The sequence below is a fragment of the Lissotriton vulgaris genome, chromosome 2_1 (assembly GCF_964263255.1).
Source record: "Lissotriton vulgaris chromosome 2_1, aLisVul1.2, whole genome shotgun sequence".
Lineage (NCBI taxonomy): Eukaryota > Metazoa > Chordata > Amphibia > Caudata > Salamandridae > Lissotriton > Lissotriton vulgaris.
The window spans coordinates 944,809,253-944,835,149 of NC_141687.1; the positions used below are offsets into that span (position 1 = coordinate 944,809,253).

Here is a 25,897-nt window from a genome sequence, read left to right on the forward strand (position 1 = left end):
ACCCTCGCCCAGCAATGGTAATGCCACCTCCTTACCAATTTCCTCGGCACCCGTTGGTTCTACCATCTTGTCTTTTCCGGGGTTGCTGGATGGATACGCTGTTTGTGAAGGACTAGGAATACTCGGCCCCTCGCTACTTGGGGCAGACATGATCTTCGCCACCATCTTATGTGCCTCAGCTAAAGGATCCTCCCCCATCTCTTTCGCGCCCACTGAAGACGGTAACATTTCCCCTTTCCTAGCCAAGGGAGAACTGCCGCTATCTGCGCCGCTAGCTCAGGTGGAACCTGACCAACCCCTGCTGGTGTTGAAACAGGGATGGGGGCTGCTGCGTTTGGGACAGGCATCCCCGGCACTGGCACAGGGTTAGATGTGGGTACCACCGGGACTACATCTGGGTCCACCAGAGGCACTGAGCTTGATGTTGGCCCGGACGTGGCAGGTGCCAGGGTTGCAGGTATAATTACCGGAATCTGAGGAGTAGGTATAGGGATCACCGGTGGCACCAGCCCCCCTACAGGACCTACCCTGAAGGACCCTCTCCACTATGTTGCTTTGGATCTCGAACATTCCCCTGCTTGGCTCTAGCCCGCTTGGGGAGTGGATCCACTTCCCCCCTGGGTTGCGGGGGTACTATCGTTCGCTTGGGCCTGCCCGACAGCCCAGCCTGTTCATCCAACCTCTGCCTGAGCTCCACCACTCTCTTTCCTATCTGTTCTACTTTCCCCCATCTCCTGTTCATCGTTGCCATACTACGCATCATACCTTGCAGCAATTGTGCCATGCAGGAACGCTTTGCGCCACGTTTACTAGACATCCCCTTTCACCCAACAACTGCTAGGTCACCTACACCTGCAATAACACTGCCAGCACAATGCTATTTTGCTACCACCAGGTCCTAACCCGGCTTTTACCTGCAGAAGTTGGGGGTACACAGACTGGCCGTAAGCACCACGCAACTGGGAACGCGCCACACCAGCTAGTCTGGGTGTTGGGCGAGCGCACTCTAGCCCGGCGGCCCTCAGAAGCAGTGAAGTGCAGGCCTGCCTGTGTCCCCTGTCAGCGATGTCCACAGCCTCAATACCCGGCGTTCACAGCAGAGCCCCTTTTTGTGCTCCTATGATGGAAAACAGATTCGCATATATTAGGGACACACAAAAACCAAACTTATTCAACCCTGCAGTAGTGGATGAGCATCAGTAATAGCATACAGGCCTTCAAAACACAGGGTTATTAAGACGTTTAATGTAATGTAATTCCCCCCAGCATTATAACCACTGTGCTCCTAATTATCGCTGGGTTATTTATTACCTTTATGTTTAAAAAATGCCTGCCAGGGATCGAATCTCCACCATCCACGTTACAAGCTACTGGCTGCGAGCAAAACGGAGAGCTAACCTCCTACAACATCGGGCAGAGGAAACCAAACACTGCCTGGTCCACAGAAACCCTGACAACCAGCCCTCAATGCTTTTCAAATGCCCCAGAGCCCCCGTAATCTGAATTGCTCTCAGACCCTTATATTTACCAATGCCCCTACAACATCGGGCAGAGAAAAACGAAACACTGCCTGGTCCACAAGAGCCCCGACAACCAGCCCTCAATGCTTTTAAAATGCCCCCAGAGCCCCGTTAATCTAAATTGCCCTCAGACTATTCAATGCTCAAGCGTGGCTGAATTGGAGCGCACCGCCTCAGACAACTGCCCCCGGTACCTTTCGGCACCTGTGAGCGCGTGTGTGCGCGCCTTACCGATTTGCCGGGTCTACCTCTAAACCGTCTCCACGGACACCCGGACTCCTCTGCAACTCCTTGTTCCTGCCGCACGTTCACCGGCTCCCGCTCTCGGTGCCGGTGCGATCCCCACGCGGAAAAACCCGACGCATGCTCCTGCCCGCTCCTTCGACCCTGCAGAGAAAAAACAAAAGAAAGCGCCGCCGTCCTGTCCTCCTCGCCGACGCTATCCGGGATAAACCTGTAAGACTAACGAGAGAAACAGATAACAGCCTCTAAGAGGCTGAGGGGGCAAAGGGCAGAAACGCCCCCCCCCCCCCCTGCGCCGGAACGCCTCCTTAACGCGCAGGGCTTTACAACGTAACGCGTCACGTTGTAAATACCCCGCACCATGGCGCATCTTTTGCGCCGCCGCTGCATCACAAAAGTGACGCAACGGCGGCGTAAAAGAGACGCAAGGGGCTTGTAAATCTGCCCCTCTGTGCTTAGCATGGTGAGCTGCCCTACTTGTATTTTGCTGTTTCTGTCATTGGAAACAAGAGAACACCTCCCGCGCTCCCCGGCCTTTTAAACCCTCCCAGTCAGACCAGTCTCAACTGGCCTGACCTCAGCTCCGCCCTTTGACCCGGAAGCGATTCAATCGCTTCCGGGTCAAAGGGCGGTAAACTATTTTCTAGATTCCTCACAAAAAACAAGCATTTGCAATGCAATAGGTCTCGCATTATGAAAGTTTGAGCTATTGGTCTTGTAAATGACAATTTTTTTATTTATGTGTTGGTTTTGAAAGAAGCTAAATTAATAGCTTTGTCATTTACAATGCCAATAGTTATAACTTTCGCAAATGTGACACCTATAGCATTTGTAATGAACCATGTTTTGTATTTACGTGACTTAGGTGTATTGATATTACACATAACCACGGCTTTTAATTTTTAAAAATAATTAATACTTAAATTAAAGTGATTGTAATTTATAATGGCAATAGCTTAAACTTTTGTAAATAACTTTAGTGAAGATTATGTTTAGTGTATTTTATTGTGACGAAAATCCAAGAACAGAAGTGAAATATTAACATCTTTTTGTGACATTTGTAATAAAGCTTGAAACATTGAGAGAACATATTTGACCCAGTTGTTGTTGAATTGTTGCACAGATTGATGCTGTGATGGTGCAGAGTGATGTTGTGGTGGCGACAAGTGATGCTGTGGCGTTCAGTGATGCTGTGGTAGTGCATAGTGATGTTGTGGTGCCCCTGAGTGATGCTGTGGTGGCCCTGAGTGATGCTGTGGAGGCCATGAGTGATGCTGTGGAGGCCGTGAGTGATGCTGTGGAGGTGCTGAGTGGTGTTGTGGTGGTGCTGAGTGGCGCTGTGGTGGTGCTGAGTGGTACTGTGGTGGTGCTGAGTGGTGCTGTGGTGGTGCTGAGTTATAATGTGGTGGTGCTGAGTGATAATGTGGTGCTGCTGAGTGATACTGGGATGGTGCTGAGTGATACTGGGGTGGTGCTGAGTGATACTGGGGTGGTACTGAGTGATGAGGGTGAGGGTGTGTGGGGTGTGAGGGGTGAGGGTGAGTGAGGGTTGTGAGGGTGAGTGAGGGTGAGGGGTGTGAGGGGTGTGAGGGGGTGTGAGAGGGTGTGAGGGAGGGTGAGGGGGTGTGTGAGGGTGAGGGGTGTGGGGGTGTGAGGGGGTGGGGGAGTGTGGGGGTGTGAGGAAGGGTGAGGGGATGTGAGGGTGAGGGGATGTGAGGGTGAGGGGTTGTGAGGATGAGGGGGTGAGAGGGTGTGTGAGGGTAAGAGGGTGTGTGAGGGTGAGAGGGTAAATGAGGGTGAGAGGGTGGGTGAGGGTGAGTGGGTGAGAGGGGTGTGAGGGTGAGTGAGGGTAAGGGGGGTGAGGGGATGTGAGGGCGAGGAGGTGTGAGGGTGAGGGGTGTGAGGGTGAAGATGAGGGGGTGAGAGGGTGTGTGAGGGTGAGAGAGTGTATGAGGGTGAGAGAGTGTGTGAGGGTGAGAGGGTAAGAGGGTGTATGAGGGTGAGAGGGTGTGAGGGTAAGTGAGGGTGAGAGGGTGTGTGAGGGATGAGAGGTTGTGTGAGGGTAAGTGGGTGTGTGAGGAGTGAGAGGTTGTGTGAGGGTGAGAGGGGGTGTGAGGGTGAGAGGTTGTGTGAGGGTGAGAGGTTGTGTGAGGGTGAGAGGGGGTGAGAGGATGAGGGTGTGTGGGAGGGTGAGGGTGTGTGTGAGGGTGAGGGGGTGTGTGAGGGTGAAGGGGTGTGGGAGGGTGAGGGTGTGTGAGGGTGAGGGGGTGGGTGAGGGTGAGGGGGTATGAGGGTGAGGAGGTATGAGGGTGAGGGGGTATGAGGGTGAGGGGGTATGAGAGTGAGAGGTGTAGGGGGTAAGGGGGAGAGCGTTCTGAGGGTGAGGGTGGGGAGGTGTGTGAGGGTGAGGGGATGAGGTTGAGGGGGTGTGAGGGTGAGGGTGTGTGAGGGGGTGAGTGAGAGTGAGAGGGTTGTGAGGGTGAGGGGGGAAGGTGAGGGTGAGTGAGTGTCTAGAGGCAAAGCATAGTGGATGTAGCATTGCAGCTAGCAAGTCAAGTGTTTTCAAGCTGAGTGCCCTGTGCAGGATCATCGCTAGAGTACAATGTCTTGCAACTTAGTTAACATGGTACGTCCTGGGTACTAGGGGACTCCTTGAGCCATTTCTGTGTGAGGTTGGACCTCCCTCTCTGTAATTCTGCATGCTGGGATTACCTGCAGGTTCTAACAATACAAGAATGACCTCACCATCTGTAAGCCTAAACACTGAAGCCAGTATAGAACACAATATATAACTAAATATACAGATTGCAATCTATAAAACTATAACATTCTGAGCAATTACAGACTATGGTGAAATTGCGCAGGATTTCTCAAAATGCTTTCGAGTTGTAACAAATCCTAGAGGGCTGCCAAGGTGCACACGCTAAACTCGCGGGGCCCAAGTGGGCTGTCATTGCCATCTTTAGAGCGAAGGATTCGGCGCACGGGGAAGGGGCAGTGAGACCTGTTCCCGGGTGAAAATGCCCTTTTAAGGACATGCATTTTAGCCGCGCTCTTACGAGGTGCTTTTGAATAACAAGTAGCCTTATAGTGTGAAATATCTGCTACTGCTCCTATGTTTGTGGTTCAGACCCTGCTAATACAATGCCTACACCTTCCTTGGCTGCTTCACGGGCACGTGCATTATGCACGGTGCTTCCTCAACTCTGCTTATGTATCAATATTCACGCGGCTCCAGTTCCTCCAAACCCACCTAATAAATATGGATATTGTTTCTCTACACTTTCTGCGTCATTGGCTTTAAAAACAGTCGCAGAATTGCAGTGTACGCGGCGGAGATAAGTGCGCGTGAACTGCACGCAATCGAATCCCAACGTGGCTCGGTCTGCTGTTTATCCTTCACCCTGGGTAAAATGTAGACCGTTCTTAGGTGGCAGACTTGTAAAATTACAGCACTTGAATGTCGGATGGAGGCACTAACTATCTGAGTGTTACAGTAAAATACATGTCCCATCAGCAAGCATCACTCCAACCCCGCGCACACCTTATGCCACTAAAAATCTGTGTCAGGCAGACGCAGAGTTCCGTCCGTCCATCTTCGAATTGAGCACCCCTGAAATCCATAAGAACACACATATTGTCAACAAGAATGCGCAGAACTGGATGTGTGTCTGCGGGCCTGGGTACTATCAGATGATCCGATGTCGTTTAACTCATCAGATGTCAATGAGCTCGTCCGATGGGACAGTAAATGTAAATATAATTTCAAATGTAATACTGTCAGATATCAAGCTTTCTGAAGCCAAATTATCGAGTGCTATTGTTTCCGGTGACACTTTCTAACGTCAGGTTACACTCTGCGCCATCATTAGATGTCAAACAAGTTTAAATAGCAAAAGCTCAAGCAACAATATCGAGAGGTGGTGGGGGCAGGGTTAAGTGGTAGGGAGATACGGCTGGGCAGGCTGCGATGGGCTGGTGGGAGGAGAAATGCGAGTAAGTCACGGCCTGGCGGCCAAAGTGAAGTGAATAATTAGGGGAGGAGAAATACCAGAGGCCGGCCGAGTGCACGCTGGGGAAGCCTTTGATGTGGCCTGGCGGCCGTGGAGACATGCTCCTGGCAGTGGGAGGGCTGGGCATGCTCGTCCACAAGGAGTCACGTGACTCTCATGCACTGTTCAAAATCCTCTAGAAAGGAATTTTTTGGGTTGACAACATTAGGTTCGAGTAAACTCGACCTAATAAGTGTCTAAAACTGCTAATTCTGAAAAGTTAATTTTGGTGTGTGTAGTTCTACCAGCCAAAACGCACTCAAATGTTTTTCATGTGAGGGAAGAGACCCCAGCAAAAGGGAAATACCAAGCAGATTAACTGTGAAAAAAACATATCTTGGGGAAAGAGTGCATGCACTGGTTTTGCTTCAGCTACAAGTGCTGTGCCGTGGATACAAGTAATTACAGCAAATGGCTGAGTTCCTCATACAAGGTGAGGACAGGAGCATTTACAACAGAACTCGAATGACATAAGGACACCACATGGTAACAGTGTAACATCTAAATATCTTCACTTCCTTGCAGTTTCGTCAAGCAGGAATCACAAAGGGCACAACTTCGCCCCCACAAGAACTAACTTCCTTCTTCTTGTTTTATACGAAGCACAATTGTCATGAATGATGCTACTGCACCACAAAAGCAAAATCTAATGACAGAAGCACAAGGGCAGATTCACTAAGCTTTTGAAGACGTGCAAGGGAAATGTGACTCTTTAATTCTCTAAGACAAGGTCTGTCAATGTTTTGTGTAGCTGTGCTAGGAAAGACTCGGGAAGAGACTTCTTCATTTGTAAGTGCAGGCCTGGCAGTAGCTTTTGTGAGGCCCTGGTGATCACAAATGTGATGCATGACCCTGATTTCAAAACAGCATAAGCGGACTTCTCTAAATGTTGATCCTACATTTGCTTTTTGCTCCTGTATGATGTTCAAAGGGTGATTTTGCACATAAATGTATTTTTGTTTCTAAACATGATTTGTGGCACCAAATGTGTTTACCCAGTCTTGCAGAGTGTACAGTATTATACTTGCATTTTTATGTGCTTCATACCCCTTTCTAGAGCATTTACGGGCTGGTAGCATGACACTCTGCTGCAGTGATATGAAAGGAAAAGCATGTGTTTGTCATGTGGCTTAAAGGGTAGGGTTGCTGTTCTGCATCAAGTGGACCAAGGGTGCAGGAGAAAAGTGTGAGAAAAGACCAGGCTGCGTATGCAAGAAAAGATCTACCAGGGCATGAATTACATATCAGACCCTTAATAAGATGGGCCCAGGGCAGACCGAGACAGTGCATCCCATCACAAAAAAAATCCTGTACTAAGTGCAGGTGCAAACTGCTTGCACCTGCACAGAGGACAGACCATCAGTGAAAGTCAAAGCAGTGGTTTGAAGCCATGGCTTAGTCTTTTACTAGTCGCAGACTCCCTTTGCTTAAAAAGTGGGAAACGCTTAAAAGGCGTGTGTTTAAAATGTTGATAAGGCCTTCGCCTGCATTACTTCATCCGCCTGCAGGGCAATGCCAAGGGTGCATCTCAAGGGCACCTTCTGTAATATGATCCCAGATATTGATTGGTCTGTATCATAACAACAAGCTCACAAAGTAGTGGGATAGGAGGTACCCAAGTGGTGAAGAAGGACGATACCCTTAAGAGGTGGAATCATGCATAAACGTTAGTTTATTTCTAGAGCTCTACACAGGGGTGGTATAGCAGCAACCCATAGTAATGGGCATTATACAGTCAGTCATGGTACACGCTCTGAAGATTCCACCCAGGATAGGCGGGAGCAGCCTGCAGAAATCATCATTGTGGGTGCCGGTAAGAATATGTGAGGTACACAGGATAGTGCAAGGGTTGCACACTAGGCCTGGGATTACTGAGAGGAATAATGAGACACGGACACAGATAGTGAGTCGGTCGGACAGGAAGTCCCGAGCGACTTCCCACCATTTATTTATAGCCTTCAGGCCACGCCTGGCCTGAAGGTGCTACATTGTGTGTGAGTGGTTCCGGGGCTCAGCCGAGACCCTCGGACCACTAGAGCGCTACATCCCTTCCCAAGTTAGTTCTTGTTTGCTATGTTCAAACATTTTTCACGAGTAGCACATATAGTCTGCTAGTCTCTGACTGGGCTTGGGGTTAGGCCGGAGATGGTACATCTGTCTCCCTCTTGCTGACGTCGCTGTTCGCACAGGCGATTGCACTGGTGATACTGGTGCCGGCGGAGTCTGTTCCCCTTCATGTGGTGTTGTCCTGGGTTGGTCTTCACATCGACCAGCTGACCGGTCATCATTGTGGTTTTCAAAGCCTTCTTCAGCTTCTGCTGATTCCGCTGGGATGCGTTTAAACCAGGATACATTGCGGGTCACTTCCTCTCCATTCCTGTGTGCAGTGACAGCGGTGCCCTTGGTGTCCTTGATGACCCATGGTTCGGGCTCATATGGCGTCCTGAACTTGCCACCTGGTCTTCATGTCCGCCGTGTCGGCCGAGTGGTGGCCTTCATGCCTGGGCCCTACCCCCATACCATGTCAGGAGGCTAAGAATTTAGGAATCTGGATGAACCCCTCTCTTTCATATGATGGCCACATAAGGCGTCTTGTGGGCAAATGTTTTGGAGTACTAAAGACCCTAAATAAAACTTTAGACCTCCTTCCCTTAGCGGCCAGAAGGACACTAACTCAGGCACTGGTGACCTCGCGGTTAGATTATGGAAACATTCTGTTCCTTGGGGCAACCGAGGGCAGCATAGGCCGCCTACAATTCATACAGAACTCCGCCGCCAGACTGGTGTTAAGAAGACCCAGTAGAGCTAACTCGAAAAAGGCGCTGGACGCGCTTCATTGGCTGCCTGTGAAGAAGCGTGTGCAGTTTAAGTGCCTCCTCTTCTGTCACCGAATTGTCTGGGACAGGTCGCCCGCATACCTAAAGGATCTAGTCAGCCGATATGAACCAACTAGGACCCTCCGCTTGGAGGGTGCCGGATTGCTGACAGTCCCCAGGATTAGGAAGGCCAGAATGGGTGGACGCTCTTTTGCGCTCCAAGCAGCTCAACTATGGAACAAACTTCCCCCTGCTCTGAGACTGGAGAGCAGTGAATCGCGGTTTAGGGCCATGCTTAAAACACATCTATACACTGCGTAGATCCTAGGCTCTCACGCTGTTCACTGATAGCTTTCAGCGCGGGGACACGCCGTGATGGCGTTACTGAGCGCTCAATAAGCTCTTTATTATTATTATAGTAACACCGTATCTCCCGGCGCTAGGTCTCGACTCTGTGCTCTCCTCCTTTTGTTGATCCGTTCATTGTTCAGTCTTCTCCTCCGCTGGGTCTCACTGGATTTATAAGGTTCTGGTGCCCAGCCTTCTGTCATCGGGAGACTGTCTTGCCGATTCCCTGCGAACATCAACGACCACTGTTCTCTGTGTTGTGCTGTGCGGCGTGCTTCGATATTCTCCCAGGAACTGTTGTAGTGCTGATTCTGGGTCGCTTTCCTCAATACTTGCTATCCGTAATGCCTTGTTGATGGTTCGCATGAATCTTTCGGCCTCACCGTTGGCTTGCGGCCACTCCGGTGTTATGCGGTGATGTTTGATCCCTAGTGTGCTCATAAAGTCGCGGAACTCACCCCCCTGGAAAGGAGGTCCATTGTCTGTCTTGAGGATCTGGGGGCGACCAAACATGGCGAATATTTTGCTCAATATGGGCTGAACATTTCTGAAGCTGGTGGATTCAGCTAGCTCCACGATGGGATATTTGGAGAATGAGTCTATTAGTACAACCGTTGTTCTCCCATCTGGGAAGCTCCCAAAGTCCATGCTTACCCATGACCAGGGTGTAGGGGCATGTTCCTCTGAGATGACAGGCGCTGGGGCTTCAGGAGTGCTGGCGAGTTAGCACAGTCTGCAATTCTTTACCAGGGTGTCGATACTGTTCTCCATCTATGGGAACCACACCTTCTCTCATTCGGCTCTTCATCCGCCGCGTTCCTTGGTGTCCTGCATGCGCCAACATGGTGGCTTGTTCTTGCAAGCTGAGGGGTAGTACTATGCGGCGTCCCCTGAGGATCAGTCCATTTTCTGCCATGCTTAGTTCGTTGTGAATTTTCCATATTTGGCCTATCCTAGAGTGCTCATTCTCTGACCAGTCATTGTTGTCTTTTAGGAACCCATGCCATGTTCCTGTTCGGATGGTGTTTGCCACCTTTTGTAACACTTTGTCTTGAAGGTAATGTTCGATTATCGCTGGAATGGACATGGCCTGAGGGCACGCTCTCTGAGCCAGGAGATTGATCTCTTCTTCAAACAGGGTTTCTTGTTCTTCGGGCACCATTCCATCCGCTGCTGGATGGCGGGACAGAAAGTCGTCTGGGTTCTTTTCACCAGGTCTGTAAATTAGGTCCATTTGATACTGTTGTATTTGAATTGCCCACCTCTCTATCCGAGGGGCTGGATGTGGAGCGGTTCCTCTGAACAGTGGTATCAGTCGTTGGTGGTCGGTGACCAATCGAAACGGGCATCCCGCCACGTATAAATGAAAATGGTTGCAGGCCCATTTTACTGCCAGTGCTTCTCTTTCAATTTGTGAGTACCGGGACTCTGTGGCTGTTAGTGCTTTGCTGCAAAATGCCAATGGGGTCCATACACCTGGCTCTGCTTCCTGCGTCAGTAATGCTCCGAGCTCCACCGGGCTAGCGTCGACTAGGATCTCCGTTTTCCTGGTGGTGTCAAAATACGCAAGCGTTGTGGTGTCTAGCAGAGCTGTCTTGATTTTTGTGAATGCTTTCTCTTCTTCTGAACCCCACTTCCACGGTGCATCCTTCTTCGTCAAGTTTCGAAGCGGCTCTGCTATGGTGGCCAGGCCGGGGATGAATCGCGCATAATACTGCGCCATGCCTAGAAAGCTCCTCACCTCTGATGCTGTGGATGGGGCTGGCGCGTGCTTTATGGCGTGTGACTTGCGGGGATCCACCTTTACTCCGTTGTTGTCGAATATGTATCCAAGGAACTCCACTGATTTTTGGAAAAACTTGCACTTTTCCTGATGGAGTGTGACTCCATGCTCCGATAGCCGTTTGAGTGTTGCACGTAGTCGTTGGTGGTGTTCCTCACTAGTTTTTGAGTGGATGAGAATATCATCGCTAACGCTCAGTACTCCTTGCAATCCTGATAAGATCTCTTTGACAGTGTTTTGGAAGATCTCGGCAGCTGACGAGATGCCAAAGTTCAGGCGTTTGTAGCGTCGCAGGCCCAGGTGCGTGGAAAATGTTGTGATATATCGGCTTTCCTCCGCTAGCCGGAGTTGATGGTATCCGGCGTTGAGATCGAGCTTAGAGAACCATTGTGCTCCGTTGAGGTCAGCTAGAATGTCATCGACCATCGGTGTGATATGCCTCTCTCGTTTGATTGCCTTGTTCGGCATGCGCATGTCTATGCAGATGCGTATTTTCCCGGGCTGACGGGGTTTTTCGGCGATCACCATTGGTGAAACCCATGGGGTTGGGCCAGTGACTTTTTCTATTACGTCTTGTTTTTCCAGGTTCTCTAGTTCTTCTTCTACTGCTGTTCTGAGATGGAATGGTATTCTTCTGTGCCTGAGAGCGATGGGTTGTATCGTTTTGTCGATGTGCAACTTTATTGGCGGTCTTTTGATCATGCCCAATCCTTTGAACAGCGATGGAAATTGCTGTAGTAACTCGTCAACTTGGATGCTTTTGATGGCATTGGCGAACGCAATTAGGTGCAGGTCTTCGGCCGTGTGGCTTCCAACGAGGAGGTCGGCTTCTTTGTCCACCACGTGGAACGTCGCAGTGACCTCGTGTTCTTCTGCTTTTACTTGTACTACCATTTTGCCTCGCAACGGGAGTGGCTCTTTCCCGCCGTATGTGAATATTCGGACCTTGGATGGAACTAGTTTCGGTTTAGGTCCAAAGCCTTATAGTGCTGGATGCCCATGACGTTCACTGTGGCGCCTGTGTCAATCACCCCGGTTGCCGGGGACCCATCTATGAGTATGTTGCACTTGGGTTGCGGCCGCCGTCTTCGTTTCAGCTCACTTGTGAACGAGACGAAGTAGCACTCGCCATCTTCCGAGGAGTCGTCGAGCCTGTCACATCTTCGGTATGTTGATTTCATGCTTCGTGGTGTTTGTTCCTCTTCGATTTCTAGCTGGCGGACCGCTCCGGATAATGATTTCTTCCTGAATGATCCCCTTCCTCTGCCTCTCCCTCGGCATACGCTGGAGAAATGATTCAGGATCCCGCAGTTCGAGCAGGTCTTCCCGCGTGCTGGGCAACTCTCCGCCTCATGTGCCTCACGCCCACAGTAGCCACATTGTGGTTGTCTCTGTGTTCTGGTTGGCCATCGGCCTCTTCCACCTCGGCTGGACTTGCTGATTGCATCGACCCTCTCTGTCTTGATTGTCACTCCGGTGTTCGCGTTGGCGTTCAACGCTGCTTCCATTGCTGATGAGCGTACATCCGACAACTCATGCGACCTTGCCAGTAGGAAGATTTCCTCTAAGGTGATCTTTGGTTGGCGGAGGATCAGCGTCCTTAGGGGTTTGTTTCTGCACCCTTGTATGAGCTGGGCTGTGACTTCTTTATTCGGGTCATCTTCTGTGCACGTGCTGACGAGTTCGCGTAGGCGGGCGTGGAATGCATCCATGCTTTCACCTTCCCTTTGCCTGGACTGCCTAAATTTGAATCTCTCATAGTGTGGGTTCAGTTGAGGATCAAAATGTGCATTAAGTGCTTGTACTGCGGCATCGTAGTTGTCTGATTCCCCTGTGTTCGGGAGGTGCGCAAATACTTTGTATATTTCTTCGCCACCAAAGTGAAGTAGTAGTGAACGCTTCACTTCATTGTCTCTTTCCCTGGTGGCCACAAAATAGTTATTTAGTCTCCCTAGCCATATGGCCCACCTAGGTGCTGACGTCGACGGGTCTGCCAGTCCACTGAATGGTGGTAATGCTTGCACCTGCGCGTGTGATGAGTGTTGGGTGGTATCGGCACTGGCACGTGCTGTTGGGGTGGAGGCTGCACTGCTGCATTTGGTGGAAGCGCAGCATTATCTGCATTACTTGGAGGGCTACCTCCCACGTTTCCCCCTGGTTGGTTGGACATTGTGGGTGCTGATGGTCCCTTTTGGCTTTATTGTGACGTCTTTTAGGCAATTCGTACCTGGTGATGCTTTGCCAATGCTTGTTGGGTTGTTTGTTGGTTTTGCCAGTGCTTGTTGGCATTAATGTGTCCCTGTGATGTCTCTCTGTTGTGTTTTCCTTCAGGATGTAGCTGCCAAATCTAACCGTCTGTTTCTCCCTCTGTTCTGTTCTATCTATTGCATTTGCCAATGCTTGATGCTTCACTATTGTTCGTGTATGTTTTTTTTTTCTTTCTTGTTATGGGCCTGGGGCAGCTGGGCCTTCTTTGCGTTTGAAATGGGCTTCACCGATGCTTTTTCCCGCTTGCTGGTGAGAGCGCTGCTCTGCGCTCGTGTTTCTGGCGGGTTCCGCGTGTGTGGAGCCTAGTCGGGCGTCGGGCCCGCTTCTGCGCAGGCTCTGGGTGGCTTCTGCGGCGTTTCTGGGCCTTGGTCTTGCCTTCTCCCCCCAACCCGGTGCCTGACGCAGCTCCCGCTCACGCTGCTTACCGGGTTGGACTTCTTGTGCGCCCTCTTCCTTCGAGGGCTGAGCAGCTCGCCACACGGTCTCGGGCGGGGACAGCTTCGGCGCCCCCGGGGAAAACTTCGTGGGCCACGCGTCGCTCCGGTTCCGGACTCGCCACAGACATCGCCTGCAGGTAAGGTTATGGCGATCCCACCCTCGTCGCCAGTGTGGGTGCCGGTAAGAATATGTGAGGTACACAGGATACTGCAAGGGTTGCACACTAGGCCTGGGATTACTGAGAGGAATAATGAGACACGGACACAGATAGTGAGTCGGTCGGACAGGAAGTCCCGAGTGACTTCCCACCATTTATTTATAGCCTTCAGGCCACGCCTGGCCTGAAGGTGCTACATTGTGTGTGAGTGGTTCCGGGGCTCAGCCGAGACCCTCGGACCACTAGAGCGCTACAATCATCATAGAACTAGCCGCAATATATGCTCTAATGGTTCCACTGTGGAGCTACTGAAAAGCAGAGGCATATGAGATGCCCCTAGTATATGATTGGGGAATCCACCTGGGTATAGCTAAGTGAAACCAATAGGAAGCAGTAGTCCTCATGCTATCAGCCATAGTATATTTTGTGAGAATTCCTAGGTGGTTCTGCACTTAAATGTGATTTTGCACCTAAATATAATTTGTTATCCTTCTGCTGCAATTGTGCCAAAGATGACTTTGCATCTCCATTTGCTCTTAATCAAAATGAGGTCAAAATTATGTGTAACTTTTACTCCCAGTGTTACATCTTACTACCGCATTGACTCTTTACTGACTGATACCCCACAGCCTAATACTCTATCTGTCGTATACTGAACAACACCGCAGAGATCCAATTTATTTCCTTCTTTATCGATTTTAAAAGTTTTGTATACTGCAAACAAGACCGAATAGGTATTTGAGGGTTTCACATAAGCAGTTTCAACCTGCAGAATGCGGTTTACATACAAACAGTTTGACAAGAAGTTTCACAAAAGAACCATCCCCCCCGGCCGATTCAAAGCCACCCTGAAATCACACAAACATCGAGCCTTGATGACCAGCCTGGAAACCTCAAGCAGGACAAATACCGTAGTCTTAGACTGGCCTCAGACATACTCTTTTCTTACACAAGACATACTCTCCTGGATGATACACTAAACGTTTTTAGGTCTCGCCTATTCCATTCCGCAAGGAATGAATATGCGAGTCTAATGCCGTCAAACCAAGACTTAAACCCAAGGCTCCCAAAAAGCAGATTTCCAACAGTTCACGTGAATCACGTGACCACAAGCACGTGCATTTCCCCACATGAAAGGCATCAGCCTCCCTCCCACAGCGTGCGCTCGGCCGGCCTCTGCCAGTTCTCCCCCCTTAATTATTCACTTAACTTTTCACGGCCGCAGGCCGTGACTTGCATCTCTACTCCCCCCTGGTCTCACATCAAAGGCATCAGCCTCCCGCAGGCTTCCCTCCCACAGGCTTCCCTCCCCGCCCCCCCACCTGCACTCCCCAACCATGCTGCCTCGCACAATTGCATCAGACCCGAGCCACATGTCATCCTCTCCCTTTTCATGCCCCCCTCTCCTTTACACTTCTGTGTTTACCTCCGTCTTCCTCTCCTCTCGCTCACTTACGCTGTGTTTATTCTCTCCTTTTCCCCTATTGTTACTCACTATATTAATGAGTCACTTCCTTTTCCACTAGCTCGTAATACGTGTGTTTTGTGAGCTTACATGAGCCGACAGGTTGCCAGTGCCAGCCTTCCTTCCCTCGTGCACGCTGCAGGGGACGCAGACCGAGCCTTATTCACTTCACTTTTCACAGCCGCAGGCCGTGACTCGCATCTCTACTCCCCCCAGCACACCCGGCCTCACTTCTCCTCCCCCTAATTACACTTCTTTCGCGGTGATCCGCTCCCCGCCCCCGGCCGCTTGTTTTGCTTCGGCTCTTCTCCACCCACTTCATTTAATAGCCCTCCCCCAGTGCTCGTCCTGCAGTTTTCTCTGCCCACAATCTCCAAACCTTGTTCCTTTAGCGGTTCCCACTATAATTCCCTCCCACCCTTCTCTACTCCTTCTCATCCTCCTGCCTCTCCTCTTAAGTTTACTCACCCCTCCCCTCCTCCGTCCTAGTTTCCTTCCTTCTCATCCTCCTGCCTCTCCTCTTAAATCTACTCACCCCTTCCCCTCCTCCGCCATCGCTTCCGACTGTCTTCCTCCTTCACCTTCCATTCTCTACACCTTTTCCTTCCTCCTGTCTTTTTCCTTCCGCTTCTTTCATTTTCCTGTCGCCTTTCAGTTATCATTCGCCTCTCTGCATGATACCTTACTGTCTCTGCCACTGACTCACACCAACCATCTACGACCTCGAAACACATCCATGCACAGCTGAACAAAGTTAGCATTTCAAATAGGATCCTCCCGCCAGGTTTCTTCACACTTTCCTCTCACTCGTCAACCCCAAAAACAACCCAGCATACCCTATCACTCCAGATTCGATCACATAAACATGTATTAGCAAGGCTACTGGACTTTACACTGCACATTGGCAGAAAATATATCGCATCACATCATACCACATGGCTCAGTACACACTGCACAAGGACCACTAGACGGAGCCATCCTGCTTAATGAATGGTTTGAAATTCCACATTTTAACAGTATAGCGCCTACCTTCTTTTCATACACGCCTAGCTCACCTTCTCGCCAGGACACTATACATACAACCGTCCGTTCCTGCTGCCGCGCGAGGCACGTCGCTTTACATTTAAACAGCGTGGGAATCAGTAATTCTAGGGGCATGTTTGAAAGAAATACTACAAACTCCAATTCTTTAGCAACTTGCACCCTCTCTCCCCAGCTTCAGATGCTGCCCTCACAGAAGTATAGTGCCTACCTTCTTTTCATACACACCTAGCTCACCATCTCGCCAGGACACTATACATACAACCGTCCGTTGGGCCCAGCTCTCACTGACTCTAGTTTTTTTAACTCTTACAAATCCACTTGTTAAGCCTCATTACAAGGTACGTTCATTTGTAAATGCGAATGAATGGCTGGGGCCTAGACGCAACGAGCAGGGTGTGTACTTTAGAATCTGCCTCGCCCCGGGCGTGTGCACGAGCGAGCAAAGCCTACCCACCTCCAGCCATGAGCATCCGGTGAAATCTTATCAGCTGTCCACGGACAGGGAGGATTACTGCACTCCCATGGAAACCAGGCGAAGAATTCCACTGATTTCGACATCGGAGTGAAAAACACAAACATCACAGTTTAAGGTGACATTTCCTTGTGGGAAAACACAGGTATCTGCTTTAAAAGCTGACTTCCCATGGGAATTGCTTCTTGATAAATCTAGCTCCTTGATTTTATATAGCGCTAAATTGCGCACTGCTGTTGTTTCTAAGAACTGAAAATAATACAGATCGTGACCACGGCCTCACTTCGCAAGTTTACAAATGCTAAGCGCTGCGAATAACTGGACTAAATCCCAACGTAACGTGCGCTGAAGGATGGAAGGCAGAGATGGCCTTGCGCGGCTTCATATTTGTGAGCTGAAGCATACTTACATTGTTTACATTTAAACAGCGTGGGACTCGGTAAACACATCTTTATATGGCAGGGGAAGATATTAAAAGGATCGGCGACTTAATCTGTGTCCCCAGAAAGAAATGCAGAGAAGTCAGAACATAATTCTAGGGGCATGCATGCAGCCCACGGCTAAGGGCTTGTCGCCGTAAGTTATACCCTAAAACACTGACCTGCCCAACATACCAAGCATCTAAGCCAGGTACAAGCCCCCTCTCTCTCGCTCTCTGCTCAGGCTGTCATTACAGAACCAAGACCGGGTGTGGCTTAACGCTCAGAATTGCCGGCTCCGGGCTTTGGATGTCTGCTGAACATCCTGTGATTCAGCGCAAATCACTTACTCACCCCTTGCTTGCTACAAAAGAATGTGTCCCTGTATGACATAACTGCTGCAGCATCACTCAGCGCTACCCCAGCATCACTCAGCGCTACCCCAGCATCACTCAGCGCTACCCCAGCATCACTCAGCGCTACCCCATCATCACTCAGCGCTACCCCATCATCACTCAGCGCTACCCCATCATCACTCAGCGCCACCACATTATCACTCAGCGCCACCACATTATCACTCAGCGCCACCAGATTATCACTCAGCACCACCACATTATCACTCAGCACCACCACATTATCACTCAGCACCACCACATTATCACTCAGCACCATCACTCAGCAGCACCACTCAGCACCACTCAGCACCACTCAGCACCACTCAGCACCACTCAGCACCACTCAGCACCACTCAGCACCACTCAGCACCACTCAGCACCACTCAGCACCACTCAGCACCACTCAGCATCACCACAGCACCACCACAGCATCACCACAGCACCACCACAGCATCACCACAGCATCACCACAGCACCACCACAGCACCACCACAGCATCACTCAGCACCACCACATCACTCAGCACCACCACATCACTCAGCACCACCACATCACTCAGCACCACCACATCACTCAGCACCACCACAGCATCACTCAGCACCCCCACAGCATCACTCAGCACCCCACAGCATCACTCAGCACCCCCACAGCATCACTCAGCACCACCACAGCATCACTCAGCACCACCACAGCATCACTCAGCACCACCACAGCACCACCACAGCACCACAGCACCACCACAGCACCACCACAGCACCACCACAGCACCACCACAGCACCACTCAGCACCACCACAGCACCACCACAGCACCACCACAGCACCACCACAGCACCACTCAGCACCACCACAGCACCACCACCACAGCACCACCACAGCACCACCACAGCACCACCACAGCACCACTCAGTACCACCACAGCACTACCACAGCACTACCACAGCACCACTTAGCACCACCACAGCACCACTTAGCACCACTCAGCACCACCACAGCACCACTCAGCACCACCACAGCACCACTCAGCACCACCACAGCACCACTGAGCACCACCACAGCATCACTCAGGGGCACCACAACATCACTATGCGCTACAACAGCATCACTGAATGCCACAGCATCACTTGTCCCCAAAACAACATCACTCAGCGCCACCACAGCATCAATCTGTGCAACCATTCAACACCAACTGGTTCAAATATTTACTGTCAATGTTTCAAGCTTTATTACAAATGTCATAAAAAGATTTTAAATGTTTTCACTTCTGTTCTTGTTAAAACATTGTGATTTGTCAGATCAATGCATGTAAGACGGGAAAATTAAACATGTACCTTTACTAATGCTATAGATGTAATATTTGCTAACTTTATAACTATTGGCATTTCTAATAACAAAATTAATACTTTTATATTTTGAAAAACATAAACAATAATTAAAAAATATTTACATTTTACACACCAAAAGCTCAAATTTTTCTATTGCGAGACCTATTGCATTGCAAATGCTGGTCTACTAAGAGCTTCAAAATGAGTTCCCCATTAGTCCCAAGCGGGCTGGCAACCTGGATCAATGGCCCCAAAGGCATTCCTAGTAGCACAGAGACATAGGCCATGATTCAATCATCAGATATAAACATCAATTTCTACACCAGATTGTTTGTTACCATGAAGGTCCTAAAATCTTCTGTGATGGCTAAAACTGATATTGTACCTATCATCTATGCTCACTATGACACCTCTGGCTCATCAATCAATCTCTCCATATTCACCCACACGCCCTTCATGGAATGAAACACAACAGCATACAGCAGCACAAGTCAAAGCACCATAGCCTGGAACAACCCCACAAGTCAACCAGTAGCCACAACCTCCCCTCGATACTGCCTCCCTCTGTCAACGAATGCTTGGTCCAGTCCAGCTACACCAAAACGATAACAGCCGTATTTCGACTGCCACATATATTGACTCCACACCATTTTTCTTCTACTGTATCATCAAGGTAAGAAGATATAGAGAAGGGTAGATTTACTGTTTCAGATCCACGTCCAGTTAACTTAGTGATATAATACAAGCTGATAATATGGAATCAATATACGCGCAGGATGATTAAACAAGCATTTACAATGCAATGGTTTTGCCTTTGTTAAAGTTAGAGCTATTGGCATTGCTCTTGACATTTTTTTTATTTATGTTTTTTTTAACATGAATAAATGGCATTGTCATTTACAATAGCAGGGCAGGGCACAGGGAAGGGGGGTGAGGGGGGCGAAGGAGAGATGCGGGCTCAGGGAAGGGGGGGCGAGGAGAGACGAAGGAGAGCTGCAGGCTCTTGTTGTAATGCTTGCATTGATGAGTTGGTGGATGTATGCATGGGTGTATGGATAGATGCATGGATGGGTGGATGGATAGATGCATATATACAGCCAATCCCTCAACAATTTATGCAATCCACCAACCAACAACCTATCCATGCATCCACCCATACATCCATGCATCATGCATACATCCATCCATCCATCATGCATCCATCCACACAGTGTCCCACTCCGACCCCTCTAAATATAACTCATTTTTTCTGTATATAGAGATGACTGTATTCACTAGTATATGCAGTAGACCTTTCTACTCTAGCCTGTTGACCCCACGAACCATAAATGACAGACTGACATTAACCGGAAGCTGCGTCCTACTCAGCTAAAAGTCTGCTGTTGGGAGTCCGTCCCACACCTTTATTCCGCTATTCATGACGTTTCCCTATAAGGTTTACATGTGTATGTTCCGTTCCACAGGGCAGGGTCACAATCTTTTTCAAAAGTGGTAAAACAGTCCATTTAATCTATTTTCCACCTCACACTGGGAACCCATTTACGTTTTTAATTACATTTCTATAGATTGCGATGTTTTAATAATTAAAACACACACAGTAAATAAATATTCCCCCCCTCATGACCCCTCTACACACACACCCACACACACCTTCTACACTCTCCCCTATCCGTTCAAGTACTTAGATGTAGACAGAACAAAGTATTACAAATACCCAGAGCTAAAATTAAAAAAAATCCCATACAACTTTAACCCTGTCCATTACGTAAAGGAAAGACCACCATCAGGTAAATAAATGGTAAATTGCAGACTCATCACATGGCACCTGGCACCTTTGTGATACCTGAACACAGCTGCCCCTTTATGCGTCCACAAGCACTGAAAACACACAATTTGTTAAAAGTAACCATTATAGTGCGAGACCTCTCTCTCTCTCGCCGTCCACCCATGTGTACCCCCAACTCATGCCCTGTCAGGACTCGTCTCCAAGAGTATCCCACACATTCCCCCTGCAAACCCTACCAACTACTGATCGTTTTCGCCCCCTGGGCCCTGGTGCAAATATCACCCGCCCCTTTCCCAGTCTTGATCTCCCGTGGGGATCCCACAGAACATCTTCCCCACTTCAGACCCTCTTTCCTCCTCTGAACCCTGCTTCACACACCACCCCAACTGCGCGTCTCCACAACACACCCCTTCCCCTGCCCTCTCCCCCGTCACACACCTCCCCAGCCAGGCCCCCTCTCCAGCTCTCCGATCTCCCGCGCCACCTCTTACCCTCGAAGTGGCCCACGCCTTTATTCGCCCTGCGGGCCTTGAGTTGTTCGAGGTCCTTGTCCGCCATGGCCTCGGTGCTGCCTCCGTCCGAGTCCCGGCTCCACTGCAGGGGGTGTGTGACTGTGAGCAGCTCCAGCAGGGACCGCGCCGCGAGCAATACAGAGCAAGGGGGCCGAGCCTGGGTGACAGTGCTGGGCCCGCCCACCGCTACAGGGGCGTACCTCAACTCTCCTCCTTGCCTCACCACACCCACAGGGGCGTACCTCAACACTCCTGCGTGCCCCCCACACCCACTGCTGCCACGGGTAGCGGGAGGGAGCCTCCCCTAGCCCCAAATAAAACAAATCGACTCACCTGCACCTTGCGACGGCGGCAATCTCTTGGGCACTTCTCCGGTCCATTATAGTGCGAGACCTCTCTCTCTCTCGCCGTCCACCCATGTGTACCCCCTGACTCGTGCTCTGTCAGGACTCGTCTCCAAGAGTATCCCAACATTCCCCCTGCAAACCCTACCAACTACTGATCGTTTTTGCCCCCTGGGCCCTGGTGCAAATATCACCCGCCCCTTTCCCAGTCTTGATCTCCCGTGGGGATCCCACAGAACATCTTCCCCACTTCAGACCCTCTTTCCTCCTCTGACCCCTGCTCCACACACCACCCCAACTGCGCGTCTCCACAACACACCCCTTCTCCTGCCCTCTCCCCCGTCACACACCTCCCCAGCCAGGCCCCCTCTCCAGCTCTCCGATCTCCCGCGCCCCCTCTTACCCTCGAAGTGGCCCACGCCTTCGTTCGCCCTGCGGGCCTTGGGTTGTTCGGGGTCCTTGTCCGCCATGGCCTCGGTGCTGCCTCCGTCCGAGTCCCGGCTCCACTGCAGAGGGTGTGTGACTGTGAGCAGCTCCAGCAGGGACCGCGCCGCGAGCAATACAGAGCAAGGGGTCTGAGCCTGGGTGACAGTGCTGGGCCCGCCCACCGTTACAGGGGCGTACCTCAACTCTCCTCCTTGCCTCACCACACCCACAGGGGCGTACCTCAACACTCCTGCGTGCCCCCCACACCCACTGCTGCCACGGGTAGCGGGAGGGAGCCTCCCCTAGCCCCAAATAAAACAAATCAACTCACCTGCACCTTGCGATGGCGGCAATCTCTTGGGCACTTCTCCGGTCTCCCTCTTCGGCATGGGAGACCGGCAACGTCGACGGCGGCAATCTCTTGGGCACTCCTCCGGTCTCCCTCTTCGGCATGGGAGACCGGCAACGTCCTCCGCTTCTCCCGGGGCTCCCTCCAGGCCACGGGAGACCCACGTGGGCCGCCATACTTCTTGCCGTCTTCCTTCTTCCCCCGGGCTGCGGGGGGGCGGGCACTTCCGGCCGGCCGCGCCCCGTCTCTAGCTCAGGCAGGCGGGCGGCGAAGTTTCCCGAGGAGTAGGCTCCCTCGCGGACCAGCAGTGACGTCCACGCAGCTCAACCAATCAGCTAACAGGAGCAGGAAGGCAGGTGCCAGCAATGCCGGACCAGATTCTGGGGCGTTCCCGGCTTTTGGCTGACGTAGCGTGACGTCGCCAAAAGCCAAAAATTCTCGGGAACGCCCCCGAATCTGGTCCGGCATTGACGGACAGGCCCATCTTCCAATGGCTAGCCTCCATTTATGGAGCTAGCCAATAGAAGACTGGGGCCGTTCCTAACTCCACTACAATACTCATTAGGTTTTCGCCTGCGCGAAAAAGATGCGCAGAGCGCATCTTTTCGCCAGGCAAAACCTAAAAACACACCCAGCACACAAACTGACTCTCCACAGAGAGATAATCACCCATAGGTACGATTGCCATAAAAAATATGGCCACTTGTCTCATACTTCATGGAGTATGACATCTAGACTCTAGCAAGGCCTCCCTCTGATCTCCCACGTCCCTATTCCTCTAATCTCCCAATCTCCATATCTCCCTCCTTTTCTTCCCTTGTTCACTCCCTCACACCCACCCTAATCTAATCACACCCCATCCACATTAGCTTATCATTATACTCTTGTATTTATTGCACTTGTATTTATCTGCTTTTCCTGTTATATTGGTTTGTATGGCAATGTTATTGACCAATTGTATCAACTACTGTAACTCCTTGCACTCTTGTAAAGCGCTCTGATACCTCTGGGTCTAGTCAACGCTATATAAAACCTTTAAAATGAAATAAATAAATAAATAAATAAATAAGACCTCTTATCACTGACCAGGGCACAAATGTCTTATCTACCATAAATGAAATGATTGACATTAAGCGGAAGCAGAACCCTCTGCGTGAGATGACCAAAAGTTTGCAAAGCACATTCTCTAGTGTCTTTCCCCCGCCACAAGCACTCACCTCCCAAGAACAGTTCTACTACCCTCCTCCCAACCCCACACCTCACCCAACACACCTTCTCATGTGGAGCCCAACATGCTCACCACATCCAATACTTCTGAGCATTCCTTTTGGCACATTACCGTTCACAAACCCCACCCACTGACCCTTGATCCCAAAGACAGTCCCCAGAGCCAGGGTCATTTTACCCAAGCAGTCTCAGAAGATTCGCCTCCTCTCAGCTCAGTGACCCATCCGCTGCACATCACAACAAAGCTGCCTTACTGACCAGTAGGTCAGCGATCTCGGATGCAACTTCCATATGTGTCCTCACCCAAGAGTGTGACCTTGATGCTACTGGAGTGAAGGACACCTGGCAGTGCTCACCTCCAAGAATACAACATCCGAGACCCGGAAAGAGCAGACAAGCCTCGTTTGGTAGCCTGCCTGTATCTACCAGGAGTCTCATAAATGGAAACTGATTAACTTAATAAACCCCTCCTTGTTCCATTGCCTCACTACGGAGTACAAACACAACACCTAAATCACTTCGGTGTGGAGTATTCATGTGTGAATCGCAATCCATATTATTTTCAGCTGGTCCCAAATTAATCTACGAGTCTATCTCCGCCTTAATGAGATCCAATTAAATCAACCAAGAAAAAACACCCGCTGGGCCGTTACTGCTATCATCACTAGGAGCCAATCTGATTGCGTAAAGTCCTCCCAGAATGGAGTAATGGTCACTTTCTGCCGTCAAAGCAAAGGGCATCCTAACGCTAAGGGTCACTCCCTGTACCATACATGCACAGTGCTTCCAGTCATCACTCACCTGTATGTTGTGTGTCTTCAGACACAGTTCCTCGCTGCCCGTTGACTGGCACCGATTTAATGTTAGTGTGGGAAGCAAAACATGACAATATATTAGGCAGGCACTGTTGGATATACTTGGCCTCATTCTCGTGGCACTCGGAGTCTGAGGGTGAAATCCCTGCACTGCTGCTGCCATGTTTCAGGTGCTCTTTGAGGAAAAACAGTTTTTGTGAAGAAGGGACTCAGGCATTGCTACTGCCCGTGCTCTACCTGGTTGGGAGTTAACTTAGTAAAACATTTCACTATACAAAATCCAAACGATTGTCTTATTCAGAGTATATATACATCAAAATATAAAAATATAAACACACTTGTGTGCGTGGCTATTTTCCACTCACTTTTTCCCATGTTCTCTTGTGATTGTTACCTGAAGGACCCGTGAATTTCAGATGCTGCTGAGCGGAATTTCCGCCGTTCGCCGACACGGCTCCTGCTCCCGTCTCTTCTATAAGAGCACACTCACCCTTCCTTGCTCGCCGGTTTCAGGTCAAAATCGGTTCTTCTTCGGTTTTAGTGCAATAAAAAGCCTGTGCTGGACGGGCGGAGTCACGGACGCCGAGGCTGACTATGAAAATACAGGAAGTGGCTGTTTTGACAGTTTCTCCCGGCCATGTTTGTGGAGGCACTGCCGACGACGTTTCACCGTAAATAAAGTCCATAGCCTTAAGGCATTCCTTGTCAGGCAATGTGAATAAATTCCTGCGGGCCGAACACCAAGGCTGAAAGTCTTGAATCCACCACATTCCTCTTTAATTCACTACCAGCAGGGCTTTAAGTGGGAGGATGAGGGGGGGGGGGAGTCTGTGGGGGTCTGAGCCCCCCAGTTTTTTTTCACGGGCCTCAAAAAGGGGCTCTAGGGGGCTCTATTTTCGGGCCTCAAAGCTCAAAGGTAGGGTGACCAGACGTCCCGGGTTTTGTTTGGTGTTACTAGTGTGGGTAACATGTCTTGATAGTGAAATACTGCCAATTTCATTTTTCACTATTGAAAGGCTAACTTGCCCATAGGAAAACATAGGGAATGCTGTGTAACATGTTTACCTGCATATCTTCCCATAACGTCAAGATTGACATATGGAATCTGGTATCCCTGAACTCAGCATCCGAACAATTCCCACTGCATTACGGCGTTCCCCAGGGATCCTCATTGAGCCCGACCCTATTTAATATCTATATGAGGCCCCTGACTAATGAGGTCCTTCCCTGGGGAATCCAATTGGTCACCTACGCCGACGATACGCAGTTGGTGGTTTCCCTGGCTAGGGCAGATGCTGTGGATTCTGGGGTCAATAACTTTTCCCCGTGTCTCACCAAGGTCCTCGATTGGATGGATGCCTCTTTTCTGAAACTTAACGGTTCAAAAACAGAGATTATGATGCTGGGATATAAGGCCCCCATCAATCTTGACGCATGGTGGCCCATATGTTTGGGTCCGCCCCCTCCCCCGAAGGAGCAAATTAAAAGTCTGGGGGTGTGGCTTGATCCCACCTTTAGTTTTCAAGTTCAAGCCCGTAAGGTTGCCGCTACCTGTTACGGCCTTCTGAAGATCCCACGGAAGGTCCTGACCCTTCTTCCGTTCGAGGCAAGACGGATCCTGGTTCAGTCCCTGATCCTCTCGTGGCTTGACTATGCGAACGCGGTCTACTTGGGGGCACCATTAGGGACCATTAA

At 50.4% G+C, this 25,897-nt stretch overlaps 1 protein-coding gene across 4 annotated transcripts in view; it reads right to left on the reverse strand.

Annotated features, from left to right (window-relative positions):
- LOC147731446 (uncharacterized) overlaps positions 1-24,806 on the reverse strand; it is a 170,003-nt gene extending 145,197 nt beyond the window's left edge. Inside the window, exon 1 of one of the 4 annotated variants that reach the window (XM_086956486.1) lies at positions 24,597-24,806. The gene's annotated coding sequence lies outside the window, so the exon portion shown is untranslated. Of the gene's footprint in view, positions 1-24,567 lie in introns of all 4 variants that reach the window. The other 3 variants (XM_086956488.1, XM_086956489.1, XM_086956487.1) reach the window with 3 other exon arrangements.
- Between the last annotated feature and the right edge of the window lie 1,091 nt (positions 24,807-25,897).